We start from the raw sequence: 15,708 nt of genomic DNA on the forward strand, positions 1-15,708 counted from the left end.
GGAGAGGATTTGGGCTAGTTATGACTAAAAGCAGAAGAATCCAAAAATTTCAGTGATCAAATAATTACTTTACAGTGATAAAACAAATTAGATATAAAGTCTTGGGAAATACACAGGTCTTTGTACTAGTGTAAGTATTGCCTTCCTTGTGAATATTTTAAAATGTGAATACTACAGTGATTTATTCTTAGTATTTTAACCTAAATTATCCCACAATTCCTTTTGCATTTGGTGCAATGGAAGTCGGCAATGAAAACTGAATGGCAAATGCAAATGGCAAATCTGAAAGTTTGCAAAAAAAAAAATCATCTTATAAACTGCTCTTGGGTTATGCAAATATCTGATAGTTAACTTTCCCTTGATGATACTAATGGCAGTAAAAAAAATTCTCTGACATCTTTCCCTTTGCCCTTGAAATAATTTAAAAAAAAATCTGAATTAATCCTCGAGGCCCCAAACAAACATAGATGGTATTTGCCCAGAGAAACTTTCACTGTCTAATGCAGTGGTTCTTAACCTTTGTTACTCAGATGCTTTTGAACTGCAACTCCCAGAAACCCCAGTCAGCACAGCTTGTGGTGAAGGCTTCTGGGAGTTGCAGTCCAAAACTCCTGAGTAACCCAAGGTTAAGAACCAGTGGTCTAATGTATAGTTGTTTTCCTTTGAATATGTGTTCTCTGCCTTTCAAAAGGCAACAGAAAGATGGGATCTATTTAACAAGTGGACTGAATAACATATATTGAAATGAGAACTTTATTTACAAGGCAGAAAAGAGTAAACAGAATAACTTAAAATCTTGATATGGCAATAGGTATAGATTGGACATCAGTATGTTATTGTCTCCCCTCTTCCTCTTCAATTCCAATTCCCTTTTTCCTTTTTGTCACCCCTTATGTTAAAAAATAAAAAAAATGGAGAAAAAAATATGTGTTCTCTGCCTTTCAATCAAATGATTTTTCAAGGTAGCTTACAACCAGCATGTCATGCAGAGTCCCCAGGTAAAAAATGCAATGTTTTAAGCAAAATTTAGCTGACCCTTTGTGGGGGTACCATTCCCAAGGTTGCTAAGCCACATGGGTGTTCTAGTGAGGGAAAACTCTCCTAGCATCCTGTGGCTGCTTCTGAGGGGAGAAGCTGCCACCATTTTTCCTCTTTTCCATTATCATAGAGAGCTTGCTATAGAGGCCTTTCCTTAGGCCAATCAGAGGGCTTGATTAATTGCCTTTTTCCCGACCAACCCTGATGTAACCATTGTCCTATCTGAACCCTATTTACTATCTGTAATGCTGTCACTACCTGTCTCCTGGGGGCAGGGCAGACCGAGAGAGACGGAGTAGACTTCTCATTCTGCTTCCTTGCTGAGTCGCCCACCAGGAGTACTGCTGGCAGACATCCATCTGTGTGTGTGGCTGACGTCTTTAATCTATTACTAAGAAACTCTTTGCTATCTATTATCTGGTGATCACCACAAAGCCCATCAGCCTGCTCATTGCCTGAACCCAACAACCCTTGTTTTGCAAGATATCGGGTGACACAGGCGTCTCATTGGAGTCATTGGTCAGGCAATAACATTATTGATCTAGATGAGTATTACTGGTACAGAAGATGTAAATACCATTAACCAGAATGTTCTTGATTCTAGGAGTTAAAAGAGTACCAAAGTGCTTCTTTGTAAGGTTTTCACATCCAGTCTCACTGTATTTGTGGTACCTTTCAGCCATTCTTGATTGTTGCACTGGATTTGCCATCCTCTCTAGATTATGAATCACCCTTGCTCTCTGCTTTGAGCTACCTGAAGCTTCTGTAACTTTAACACAATCTTGTGAGCCTTCATATTGATTTGCTATGAATTAAGACATATTTTAAGGGACGTGGTGGCGCTGTGGGTTGAACCGCAAAAGCCTCTGGGCTGCAAGGTCAAAAGATCAGCAGTTTGAATCCACACAATGGAGTGAGCTCCCATCGCTTGTCCCAGCTCCTGCCAACCTAGCAGTTCAAAATCATTTAAAAATGTGAATAGATAAATAGGTACCACGATGGGAGGAAGGTAATGGCATTCCATGTCTAGTCGCGCTGGCCAGATGACCACGAAAACTGTCTACAGACAAACGCTGGCTCTACGGCTTGGAAACAGGGATAAGCACTGCCTCCTAGAGTTGGACACAACTGGACAATTTGTCAAGGGGAACCTTTACCTTTACCTAAGACATATTTTAATATTTTAAAACTGTAGATAAGAAATGTTTGCCTTTGAACAGAGTCTGCAAGTCCTAAGCTTATTACTAGAAATGAAGTCTCATTAAGCAGAATGGGATTTTCTTCCAAGTAGACATAGTTAGGACTTACCTCTCTAAGTGATGGGTATGTATTAGTAAGAACTGTGTAATAAAATAATAAGCCCTCGCAATGGGGTAAGGTGTTTCTCATTGACTTAAATTTCTTTCTCCAATGGTATAGCAAAACCTGAACTTCTGACCAATAGCTTGAGATACAAATGTCGGTTATTGTTTCTTAGGGAATGCCCTTGAGTGTGCATGAATATGTATTGTATAAGATACGTTAGAAGCAGCACTAAAATTATGTTATAATGAAATCTGTTTGAGAGACTATTCCTGCTTTCACAGTTGAGGGCAGTTCTGTCAGGGGTGAGGGGGAGTGGAATATCAGCAAGTTGGATGTAGACTGACCTTTTTCTGATGAAGGAAACTTTCTTCCATCACAGGAAACACCTATTAAAGACAGTCCCTCATTTTAGTACCACGCCATACCTGAGCGATAGATGAATGGCAAATTCTAGACTGCCATATATCTGATAAAATCAGTGTGAAGTCAGTAATAGTGAACTTCCATAGAGCTTCAAAGGTAAGCCATTCTAGCTAAGAACTGTATACCTGCTTTTTATGCTCTCTCAATGGTACTAGGAAGCAGCAAACCAGGAGCTAAAATTACGATCCTTTGCAAATTTTTCTCATCATGAAGAGGGGTAGATAACCATTCCATTTCCTCCTAAATATGTAAACTGCAGTGCCTTAGAGTTGCAACCTAAAATTGCACATAGAGTCAAAAGCTCTTCTAGACAAGGAAAAAACTTTTACTATCCTAATTGCGCTATAATTAACCACTGCATAGGCAATAGCACAAAAGATAATACAGTGATGCCTCACAAGACGAATGCCTCACGCAACAAAAACCCCACAAGATGAAAGCGTTTTGTGAGTTTTTCAGTGACTTGCAAGACGTGTCGTCTTGCAAAAAAATTCATTTTGCGAGGCACAGTTTCCCATAGAAATGCATTGAAATTGCATTCCTATGCGCGAAAAAAGTCAGGTAGCTCCAGAGACCAAGGAGCTCTGGAGACCAAGGAGCATCTGTAACATCGGCCCAGAATGCTGTCCACCCGCATTGCATTCATCTGCCTCTTTGGTGCACACGGGGGGGCTTCTCCCCGGATGTTTGAGTCTGGCTGTTTTTATTGGATCCTGATGCTGTTTCCACCTAAGGTGTGAGAGCAGAGTGCCAAACAGCTGAGAGGTGGCAACCCTCTCAGGGTTTATTATTAATAAAATGCCCCCTTCACCTGCCTCTCAGCTGGTTGCCGCCTCTCAGCTGTTCGGTGCTCTGCTCACACATATCACTTAGGAGGAAACACTGCCAGGATCCAATAGAACAGCTGGACTCAAATATCCGGGGAGAAGCCTCGTGCACGGCAAAGAGGTGGAGGCGGATGAATGCAGTGGGCGGAGGGGGGGCAACGTTCCGGCCCATTGTTACAGACACTCTTTGGCCTCCGGGGCTACCTGGTAAGTGACTTTTTTCACCCATAGGAATGCATTAATTAAATTTCAATGCATTCCTATGGGAAACCGTGCCTCACAAGATGAAAATTTCACAAGACGACACGACTCGTGGAACGAATTATTTTTGTCTTGCGAGGCATCCCTGTATTTGCACATGTTGTTGCGTATGCACGGTGAAAATTGTGTGGGATTTCTTGCCCATGTGCTAAGGAATTTATTTGCTCTAGCAAAACAGACTTTGTACAACTGCAGTGAGATCCTTGAACCTAGGGCTTCATGGTCATGACACAGAGATCCTATATTTTCATTGAGATTTAATTACAAGTAAGAGTGCATCCTATTGAGAACATTTTAAAAATAAACCTCACTGAACATTAAATTCCTTTAGAGAAAAAAAAATTCAGCCTTGATGTAACCAGCGGAAAAAAAGCAATACGACTATATTAATACCACATGCCAAGGAACACTGTCATTAAAAAACAGATGAGTAGAACAAAACGTTCCGCCATTTGGCATAAGTTTTAGAATTGGAGAAACTGCTGTGATTCAAAAACACAGATACATCAGTAATCCGGGGTGGGGGGGAATAACACTTAACCATAGGAACATTCTGTATAGAAGACCGTTGTCTTCTATTAGCATTTTACACACAGTGGTGTAGGATTTTAATATGAAATCTTCACATTGTTGGGCATACAGTTCACATTAAATGTGTATAGCTCTACTTGAAGATACATTTTGTACTTTTCTTGTCATCTGTTCATATCTATAAAATGTGCAACATTTTAATTCCTCCTGCTGTGATACTTATTATTAACTACAGAATAGTGGGAAGAGTACTCCTTGAATAAACAGACCGGGACAATAAATGTGGCAGATTTCAATCGTTATTTGACACATCCAAATGTGATAAAACAGTGGATTTACCTGGCTAATTTTCCTACCAGATTTTGATGATTAACTTGGGTTCAGTTTTGTATTTCATTCAGCCATTTTATGAGTGGGATCCAAGCAGAATTGGGATTTATTAATTCTCCAATGCATTCTTTACTATGATGTGAAGACACTCTTTGTCCTCCATTACAGTTTGAAGACAAGGATGGAAGGGTATTAAATTAAATGCTGATGTGCACAATCTGGCCAAGCTTATCCTCTTTGGAGGTGCTCTTGATTTTCAACTGGAAATTTCTATGTCTGTATTTGCCTTTCTCCTGTCAAAATGAATAGACTTCACAATGGTACTGACCACTGAATCTTGTGTGTCTTTCCTCGTATACATGAGGGATGTGTATGCAAGTCCTGCTGATCAGTTTGTAAACATGTCTACCCAAATATTAACTCTACTACTTAGCATGGCTTCAGGTAAAGATGTATAAAATTGCAATTTTTAGTAATGATGAATTTTAGCTGGATTGGAATCCTCAGTGCCTTATATTGAAGGAAGATCAGCAACCGCTACAGCAAATGAGCACATTGTAGGGGATTGTATATTAGATAATGAAGAATTCATGAATAAGCAAAATTAAAGAATACATTTCAAGGGTACACCTGAAAGGAGGTTTTTCCTGATAATTATATGATTATACACAGGTTTATCAGGCAGGAATTTGATCCCATGTTGCTCTGTATGCCGCTCCAAGGCATGAATATAACATTCAAATTTATTAAAAAAATCTTTTGTGACTGATGGCAATCTAAAAAATGATTTCCACTGGTAGAATTGCACAGGGCTAGAACCTATCCCTTCACCCTTTCCACAATGAAATAACAAGAAAAAATAAGGGCCATTTACAATGTTTTATATATCATTAACTTATATTACTGTCCTAATCTGTACGTTAAGATCTCAGGTCAGGATACGATCCACAAAATGATTTAAAACAATGTAAAGGAATTTGAAAAAAAAAAGCACACTAGAATGTTAGTTAAGTCCCGGAGTACCAGTACCAGGCCATATGGCTAGTAAGGCTCAAGTGCCTGGGTAAACAGCCAAGGTTGAACTCAGTGCCATAGTAAGCTTGACATCCATGCCAACTGAGTATCCATGGAGAGGGAGTATACCAATACTAGGATGCTGTACCTGAGAAGGTCCTCTTCATTTTCTTCATTTTGTATAATTACAGTGATCAGGCAGCAATAGACAGGGAGTAAAGCTAGGAAATAACAGGCTACAAGTAATGGCATCACCTACAACATATTACTTTTTGGGGTAAAGACTGCATTTTTTGAGGAATAAATTACAACCTTTAACATCATTAATACCTTTTTAAAAATGCAGTGAGTAATGTTTACTGGTTCTCTCTAAAACATGTCATTTTAGCAGATTTTTGCCCACTTTTCCATTTTTAATTATGTTTTCATAAAATGGTTTTAAATAGTGTGTTGGTAATATCCTTAAAAATATAATATACCTGAAGTATATTCATTTTTTCAAGCAGCAATGCTAATGCCCCATCCTGTGATAGGAAGACATGTATCCTCTAGTATCAGGTATACGAGCAATTCAGGGCTTGGAAAGTCATCACCGTGGCCTGAATTCAGACCAGAAGCATATTAGCACCCAGTATAATTCTTCTGAAACTGGTATAGTATGGCTTCTATATGAAAGGCATGACAGCCAGCTACCTGCCACATTGTGTTGTAGTGGTAACCTCTATGTCATTAACAATTGCACAGTCTAAACCAGAAATACTGAAGAATGTAAATTGTCTGTGGATATCATTGCTGGAAATAATTGTAACCCGTCCTGGAATTGCAAAAATTATTGACAATATTTGCTCGAGAAAATAAAAGTGCAAGTAGCAAAAAGACAAAAAAAAGTTTTAGAATAAATTGTTCGTTTAGATCTGTAGTACTGTGTGGGCAAAATTGGACTGAAATCATAGAGTTTTTTTTTTAAAAAAAAAATGAAAACATTGGGGCGAAGAAGAAAATTGTTGAAAGATGGGATGGAAATTACAGCCTTTGATGTGTGTTTGAAGAGCCTTTTATGAAGCATCACCCTGAGTGGGTAGCAAATATTTTTCAGCTTCTTCTTTAAAGTGCTTGTGAGAGTCTAAAGAGAGCACAAGACAGAAATACAGCAGACTTTGAAAGCCTAACTCTATACTGGCCTTTCCTGGCTTTTAGAAAGCATATATAATTGCCTGTAGTATAAAATAGGATTGTTACAGAAGGATGTAATATTTTGCATTGTCTTATTGACCTATATGACAACTACATTCTGTTTCATTGTTCCAAAGCTGGAACTACCTTCCTATACACACTTGTGAATTAATAGAGCACATAAGGGATTTTTCAAAAAAAAGAAATAGACCCTAACATGTATTCGCAAAGGCTTTCACGGCCGGGATCTAATGGTTGTTGTGGGTTTTTCGGGCTCTTGGCCGTGTTCTGAAGGTTGTTCTTCCTGACGTTTCACCAGTCTCTGTGGCCGGCATCTTCAGAGGACAGCACTCTGTGCTCTGGTATAGTTGGCTTGGGAGTGCAGTATTTATGGCTGTGAGATGCTGAAAAACCCGAAAAATCCACAACAATCATTAGACCCTAACATGCTTAGGCCCAACATATCTTATGCCCCATTGAAATGATTAGGACAATTAATACCATTCATCCTACAGGTGATGGCAAAGAGTTAGTAGTATAGTAGTTATCCCAAGGTTACAGAAATCCCTGAATCTGATAGATTCCAAAGATGGGCCTTTTCCACATATATTTCCATTGGATAGGATTTGGAGTGAAACCAACACACTGATTTTGAGTTGTTTTTAATTGACTTTTAAAATGTTATTTAATTGGATCTCAATCTGCTGGTCTAAAAATGGAAGGACTCTTTTTGTTTGCAAGAGAAAGTTGGGCCCGACACTACAAATCGGAAATTGGGAGACAGTTTTTGCTTATTCCCTCTCCATTCTCTTCCCTACCTCCTCTCCCATACTGCCAGAACAGATTTCTAAAAGCATACCCTGCAAGGAGATGGGGAAATTGGCAAAAAAAGAAACTCCCTCCCTTTCATCCACAGGAGGATCATGTTGACAAAGTTCTGCTCTGGAAAATCCTGGATTCTGCTTAGTGTCCATTCTCTTAATTTGTTACATGCCTTATACCTGAGATAGAGAATATATAGCCCTCCAAATGTTGTTCGACTGCAAGTCCCATCAGTCCCAGCAGGCATAGCCAATGGGAGTACCAGTCCAACATCATTTAGAAAGACACATATCTCTTTCCTGTTGTGCCTCTAAGAGACAAAATCTCCCAGCCAGCTCACGTTAAGTGCGAAGTTTGAGAGGGGTATCTTTGATTGGTGGTTAATTTTTCTATAATGTAACATTTCTATTTCTTTAAAATATTTCTACCATGCCTTTTTCCTTGGGGCATGGGCCCAAGGTATCTCAAGGACCTCATCTCCCTTTATGAGCTTGCTTGAGTGTTAAGATCATAAGGAGAGGCCTTTCTCTCGGTCCCACCATCTTCACAGGTGCTTTTGGTGGGGACACAGGAGAGGGCCATCTCTGTTGCTGCTCTCACAGGACACTAAACTGACCCCATCTTTTTGTCATTCCGCAAGCCAGCAAAGCTCTTTCTCTTCAGGTTGACTTTCCCTGGGTGGCTGCAAGAGTGGATTTTTTAAATGGATTCTTGTGCCTTACTGTTTATTTATAAATAAGTAAATAAATAAAAACAGCACTTTTAATTTTGCTCAAAAACAGATTGGTAGCCAGTAGAACTGCTGTAATGGGGGTGGGGTAAGTACCTGTGGCGATTGCCCACTCACGCATGCTGTTCATATTCACGAGCTGATCTGCATAGCAAGGAGAGATGAGAGGGTCTTCTTAAATGAACAATGCAAAGAAATAGAGGAAAATAATAGAAAAGGAAAGACCAGAGATCTGTTCAGGAAAACTGGAGATATTAAAGGAACATTTGGGCAAAGATGGACATGATAAAGGACAAAAATGGGAGGGACCTAATAGAAGCAGAAGACATCAAGAAGAGGAATTATACCAGAAAGATTTGGCTATCCCAGACAACCCAAATAATGTGGCTGCTGACCTTAAGCCAGACATCCTGGAGAGTGAAGTCAAGTGGGCCTTAGAAAGCTTCTCTAACAACAAGGCCAGTGGAGGTGATGGCATTCCATTTGAACTATTTAAAATCTTAAAAGATGATGCTGTTAAGGTCCTACATTCAATATGCCAGCAAGTTTGGAAAACTCAACAGTGGCCAGAGGACTGGAAAAGATCACTCTACATCCCAATCCCAAAGAAGGGCATTGCCAAAGATTGCTCCAACTACGGTACAATTGCACTCATTTCACACGCTAGCAAGGTTATGCTCAAAATCCTCCAAGGGAGGCTTCAGCAGTATGTGGACCGAGAACTCCCAGAAGTACAAGCTGGATTCCTAAGGGGCAGAGGAACTCGAGACCAAATTGCTAACATGCGCTGGATTATGGAGAAAGCCAGAGAGTTCCAGAAAAATATCTACTTCTGCTTCATTGACTATGCAAAAGTCTTTGACTGTGTGGACCACAGCAAACTATGGCAAGTCCTTAAAGAAATGGGAGTGCCTGACTGCCTTATCTATCTCCTGAGAAACCTATACGTGGGACAGGTAGCAACAGTTAGAACTGGATATGGAACAACCAATTGGTTCAAAATTGGGAAAGGTGTACAACAAGGCTGTATATTGCTCCCTGGCTTATTTAACTTATATGCAGAATACATCATGCAAAAGGCCGGACTGGAGGAATCCCAAGCCGGAATTAAGATTGCGAGAAGAAATATCAACAACCTCTGATATGCAGATGATACCACTCTGATGGCAGAAAGTGAGGAGGAATTAAAGAACCTTGTAACAAGGGTGAAAGAGGAGAGTGCAAAAAATGGTCTGATGCTCAACATCAAAAAACCAAAAAACAAAAAACCAAGATCATGGCCACTGGTCCCATCACCTCATGGAAAACAGAGGGGGAAGATATGGAGGCAGTGACATATTTTACTTTCTTGTCTCCATGATCACTGCAGAAGGTGACAGCAGCCACCAAATTAAAAGATGCCTGCTTCTTGGGAGGAAAGCAATGACAAACCTCGACAGCATCTTAAAAAGCAGAGACATCACCTTGCCAACAAAAGTATGCATAGTCAAAGCTATGGTTTTTCCTGTAGCGATGCATGGAAGTGAGAGCTGGACCATAAAGAAGGCTGTCCCCCGAAGAATGGATGCTTTTGAATTGTGGTGCTGGAGGAGGCTCTTGAGAGTCCCCTGGACTGCAAGGAGAACAAACCTATCCATTCTGAAGTAAATCAACCCTGAGTGCTCACTGGAAGGACAGATCCTGAAGCTGAGCCTCCAATACCTTGGCCATCTCATGAGAAATCTCCCTGGAAAAGATCCTGATGTTGAGAAAATGTGAAAGCAAGAGGAGAGGGGGATTACAGAGAACGAGATGGTTGAACAGTGTCATCAAAGCTACCAACATGAATTTGACCCAATTCCGGGAGGCAGTGGAAGACAGGAGGGCCTGGCATGTTGTGGTCCATGGGGTCATGAAGAGTCGGACACGACTAAATGGCTAAACAACAACAACAATGAGAGGACTGGAGAGGCAGAGGCAGCAGTTACATGAGGCCTGGCGGAAGAAGGAGTCAGATAGAAATTGGGATGAGAAGCAGATAGAGATAGATAGAGATTTGGCTGGTTGGTCAGTGAGTTAGAGCTGGTTAGGAGAATAGGGAGAAAAGGTGGTAATGAGATTGCAAGAGACAAGACGTATGTACTGAGAGAACTGATGATTTGCTTATGTATAATGTGTATCTGAGAAACTTCTGTTATTATTAAATCTGCTTCACTTCAATAAATAAGTTGTGTTTCGGTTCACAAGTGTTCTAATAAACATCATTTATTGAAGTAATCCACTGGTGGTATTGAGAAGAAAACATGAAGTGCGCCTTTGTGAGGGAAAAACAAGCAAGGGCCACTAGGACAAACAACACAGTCACCAACCCCAGTTAACAATCTAGCTGCCATGTTTTGGACTCACTGAATTTTGCAGACATTTTTTCCAGAGGTAGCACCATGTACAGTGTGTTACATTAATCAAGGCATGTGTCACCATAGCCAGACCAGACCTCTCCAGGAACAGGCACAGATTTAAGCAAAGGAGTTGTGTTTCCATTGTACTTAAAAACAAGGACATTGTCAAGCTCTGGTAATACTGCCATCTCACATGAATTTTTAGTAAACAGTAATTACATTTTAGTCAGATGAGGAAGGGCTCAAATGAAGTGTATTGTTTTTCTGAACTACTTGCTGAACTGTGTAGGAAAACAAAACAAAAACCTGTGTTGTCTTCACTAAAATAAGCTTTAACTTTAAGGCTATAAAATAATAATGATCACAGGCTTGCTCAATCAGAATGAAAATACCCGTAATTTTGTTATAATACATTAGTGCATAGATGGATTATTCAGTGTTATTTTATTAGGTCTGTAACTAATGCATTCAAAATGCATAGGGCTGGTTGACCCATTTTGTAAAGTCTGAATAATCAGATTTCAGGTAATTGTTCAAATTAGTTACTGTACATTAAAAATATCTGGAGTTAGAAGAAGAGATTCTACATCCTGTTCCCAAGCAGCATGCTGGCCACTGCAGAAGAGGAATAAGTATATTTGTTCTTTATATCAGTAAACAACTGCTGAAATCTTGGGAGAGTGTTCTTTAAATCAGATTCAGACTGCCTCGAGCAAAATCTCTATTTATTTTCTTATTTTATTTGACTTGACGGTCTTCTGTTTTTATTAACATTTTCTCTTTGACCTTTCGAATTAAAGAAACATTCACGTAACACAAAACACAGAAACTTTCACACAATACAGTTCATGTTTATACTGCTGTACAAGATGTGCCACTTTTACTTTCATAATAAATGTCGTCAAGTTAATTCTGATTTATGGTGATTTTTTTCAGGTGTTTTGAGGTAGAAAATACTAAGAAGTGATTAATCGTTCCCTTTTTGGGAAGGTGCCCCGGGACACAGTTTGCCGAAGGTCACACAGGCTGGCTCTTCTCCCTGGGGAATAGAACTCCCAAACTCAGACTCTACAGCCAGATACCTTAACCCTAAAGCTATCCAGCCAGCTACTTTTTCTTTAATCCTATGCAATTTTAATCCAACTCCATGGATTTGTATGTGAACTAACTGCTTAGAAATAATTAGCAACTTGAAAATAATCTTCTTTCCCCAATAACAAACAAATAATTAATTAATTAATTTCTGTTATGGCTGTAACTTAGCAATGATTAAATTCATTCCTGTTCTGGGGTAATTGCAGCTTCTCAGTTGTTTTCATAATCATGGCGTGGGAAGGAGTAGAATAAAATGGTTGAAATGTTCCAGTGTGGTTGTTGAAGTGGCAGTGCAACAGGCAAGATGAGAGGATGTTTTAAACCACAGAAAAATGGCTTATACTGTATATTATATAGGTGTATCACTCTATCACATCGTAGTAGTGGTGGATGCAACTACCAGAGGGGTAGAGGGATTTGAAATGTTTAAAAATTGATAATATGAAGTACAATAATATGAAGAAATATCTTATTCTAAGAGAAATGCCTTCTGTGATTTTTGTTGCACCAATAATTGTCATTCCTAACAGTTCAAGCATTTGCCCAGCATTTCTCAAGTGTTACATATTGAAGGAGGTATTGTAGATAATTTTTTTCCTAGATAACGGGTAGATAAAAACATTTATAAAACAGCACTTTCCTTATAATTAAGGTCCAAGTTGTGTCCAGTTGCAGGACACAGATTAAATTGTAGTTGTGCAATAGTTTGTCCTCCAATCTTCTAATTTTTTTTTATGAATCTGCCTTCTATGGATGACATTTCTGCAGTTATCATAATAGTGCAAGGGTGGGCTGCATTTGCTTTTGTTTTGTCTTGTTTTCCTTTCTATTACATTTCTCTTCATCTACTTTGGTCCTGGCTACCCACGTTTCCTGATCTGAAAAGGCCCAGTCAAGGAATATTCCTTTACTAAGGAGCTATACCAGCACTCCCATTAGTTAGAAAGGAGAAGGATAGCAGCGTTATGCTCTCAGTCTCATTCCTACATCCCACCTCTGTGACTATAGTGTATCTAGAGACAATGAGTTATCATGCTTAGTCTAGAACCTGTGTGATCTAGTTTCAAAGCCCCACTGAACTTGATAAACTCAGAGACCTTTGGGTAGAGTGGGCGGCATATAAATAAAATAAAATAAAATAAAATAAATAATGGCTAGAATTGTATTCTTTAGAGTAGCAGATTGCAATCAGAAGAGGCCCTGTTGAATCACTGGAACTTAAAAAGAAATTGACTCCCCAAATCCCCTCTGATTCAATGGACTTCTCTAGTTGCAACTTACTACGCTAAGTTAAACAGGATTTCAGTCTTTGGGCTAATCACTGTCTCTCAGCCTGACCTGTGTCACAGGGCTGTTGTCAGGATAAAATGGAGATGTGGGGAGGCATGTCCACCACCATAAGTCAATTGGTGGAAAGAAGAGATATAAATGTAACCAATAAATAAATGAATAATGTAAATCAAGTTCCCTTATTTGGTTACTTATTTCTTACAGACAGCATCATCAAGAAGCCAGCTTAGTCCAGTTATTTAGTTTTGGGGTTTTTTAAGGATGAATTTCCAGAGAGAGTTTATAAAAGGATATTTTTCACATTTTAACTTACTTTCAATACTCCTTCAGGAAGTCATTTTCATATAAATGAAATTTGTAAATTGAGATGTCGCAAAGCAAACCTGCGATTTCCACAGTGTGTTTCATTATAATGAATGCTCCCAAAGGCCACAAAGTATGCAGAAAAGCAGTAGTGGCCCACTCCTTCTCTGACCCTCAAAACAACTAATAATGGAGCTTGCATTCTTTTTAATAAACACTAGATAGTTTGACAGTAATAGAAATCATTATGTCTTGCTCCTCATTTTATTATTTAGCCTCCCCACACACACTTTTTCCCCTTAGGTGTTTCAGAGTAAAGCTGTGGAGTTTTTTAGTACATTTTAAAAAAACATTTCTTTGTCTTGAGTAAAAGGCATTTCTGTAAAATTTCCTTACTCCTGCATCTTGGGAAGAGAAGAAAGCTAAACCCAAAGTGCAGTTTTGTCAGCCATTCTCCTAGGCCACAGCAGAGAAGTCAGGCTTTCCCTTTCCCACAGATGTTATACGTACAGCAGTCATTCCATTGGACCAGTGCTTCTCAATCTTGGGTCCCCACATGTTCTTGGACTACAACTCCCAGAAATCCTGGCCAGCACAGCTAGTAGTGAATGATTCTGGGAGCTTTAGTCCAAAAACATCTGGGGATCCAAGGTTTGAAACCATTGCATTACACTGTGGAACAGTTTGAGAGCACAAACAAGGCTATTCCGTTGGCTTAGCTGGGAGACCAGCATCTTTTTTTTTTTTTTTTTTGCTCCTTCTGTCTTTGAAAACCCTAAAATACAATATTGTCGAGACAGTGAATCATAGCTTCTGATCAGTATTAGTTATTCTGAAGAAAACAGGTCATTAAGGATTTTTTTTTAATTATGAAAATTGTCAACCTCAGAGTGGAATATTCCTCTTTTATATGAGATAGAGACACCCCTAATTCACCCACAGAGCCACACATTCTTCTCTATCCATTTCCCCTAACCACCTCACTTAAATGTTATTCCTTTCTTGTCTTTCTGATCTTCTTCCTTAGCTGTTGGGGTGGTTGTACACTAGGGTGGTTCCACTGATCTGTATTCAACCTAAAACACCCTATGTTATGATAATTACCATCATTAATATTTGAGGTATGAAACTGCTGTTTCGCTAGCAGCTTTGTATGAGGTGTGAAATTCTTTGTCCCAATTAATTCAGTGTACTGTACTGTAATAGTTGCTGAGACAGTGAATCATAGCAATGATGATTTTTTTGATACTTCTCCTTTTGTAAAAAAGAAAAAGTTATCTGCCAACAGAGTTATTACAGGTAAGTCTAATGTGTGACAGTAGCTGAAGCTTTTAAAAGCAAGGACATGTCAATAAACTGATTGGCAGTTTTCAATTTACAAACATGCACAACTTGGTAGATAATATTATGTTACAATGAAAGAGAGGATGAGGAGCACAGATAATGGTGTTCATAAGAAAAGTGAAACAAGTTACAAGTCTCATATGTGGGATACTGAAGATCATAACACTCAGAAAATTAAGTAATGTCTACGTATTAAGAATGAATCCCTGGTATATTCATTATCTATAGAAATAAACCAGATGTTTTTCTTCAAAATCTAGAATTACATGAGCCACAAGTCTGAAATCTTGGTATTATATATTCAATAAGCCCATGCAAGTCACTAGATGGAAATATTGACTGTAAACTAATGATGGCTAGGTGGTTGCATTATCACACATTGAGACTAAATCTTAAATACCCTTTTAAAAAATCAATAGCAGATTTTGTGTTGTGTTGTGTTTTTTTTAATTATTATTATTTCTGTCTCTCTCTTTTTGAAAGAAAAAAGAAAATTATCTGACATGTGTGAGGAAAATCCTGTCAAAATTGTACAAGAAAGCTTTTGTAGCCTCCTCTAATGAATGACAAATCATATTAGAAAATGTGCACCTAGAAATTAATATACTTATACAGTACATTCATTATAACAAAAAAATGATGAGATTGCTTGTGGTATCAAGGGGTGAAATTTTGTGGAACTGTAGGTAGTGTTTTATTGAAAATATTTAGACACATCGGCTGGTCAGAGCCATTTTAGGGCTTGAGATAAAGGATCAAATGATGTCCCCAAACAAGTCAAAGTTTGAGGTACTTAAAGCCATGCAAGTTATTTTTGCACATAAGACAGAATATCTCACAACTG

General features: G+C 38.8%; 1 protein-coding gene across 13 annotated transcripts in view; it reads left to right on the forward strand.

The window, feature by feature from the left end:
- SYT1 (synaptotagmin 1) overlaps positions 1–15,708 on the forward strand; it is a 375,109-nt gene that overhangs the window by 202,922 nt on the left and 156,479 nt on the right. For 5 of the 13 annotated variants that reach the window (XM_078376951.1, XM_020804087.3, XM_078376948.1 and 2 more), the window contains one exon: positions 2,723–2,862. The exons of the other annotated variants lie outside the window; for them this stretch is intronic. The gene's annotated coding sequence lies outside the window, so the exon portion shown is untranslated. The remainder of the gene's footprint in view (positions 1–2,722; positions 2,863–15,708) is intronic. 13 annotated transcript variants of the gene reach the window in all.

Source organism: Pogona vitticeps, chromosome 5 (assembly GCF_051106095.1).
Source record: "Pogona vitticeps strain Pit_001003342236 chromosome 5, PviZW2.1, whole genome shotgun sequence".
NCBI classification, from domain to species: Eukaryota; Metazoa; Chordata; class Lepidosauria; order Squamata; family Agamidae; genus Pogona; species Pogona vitticeps.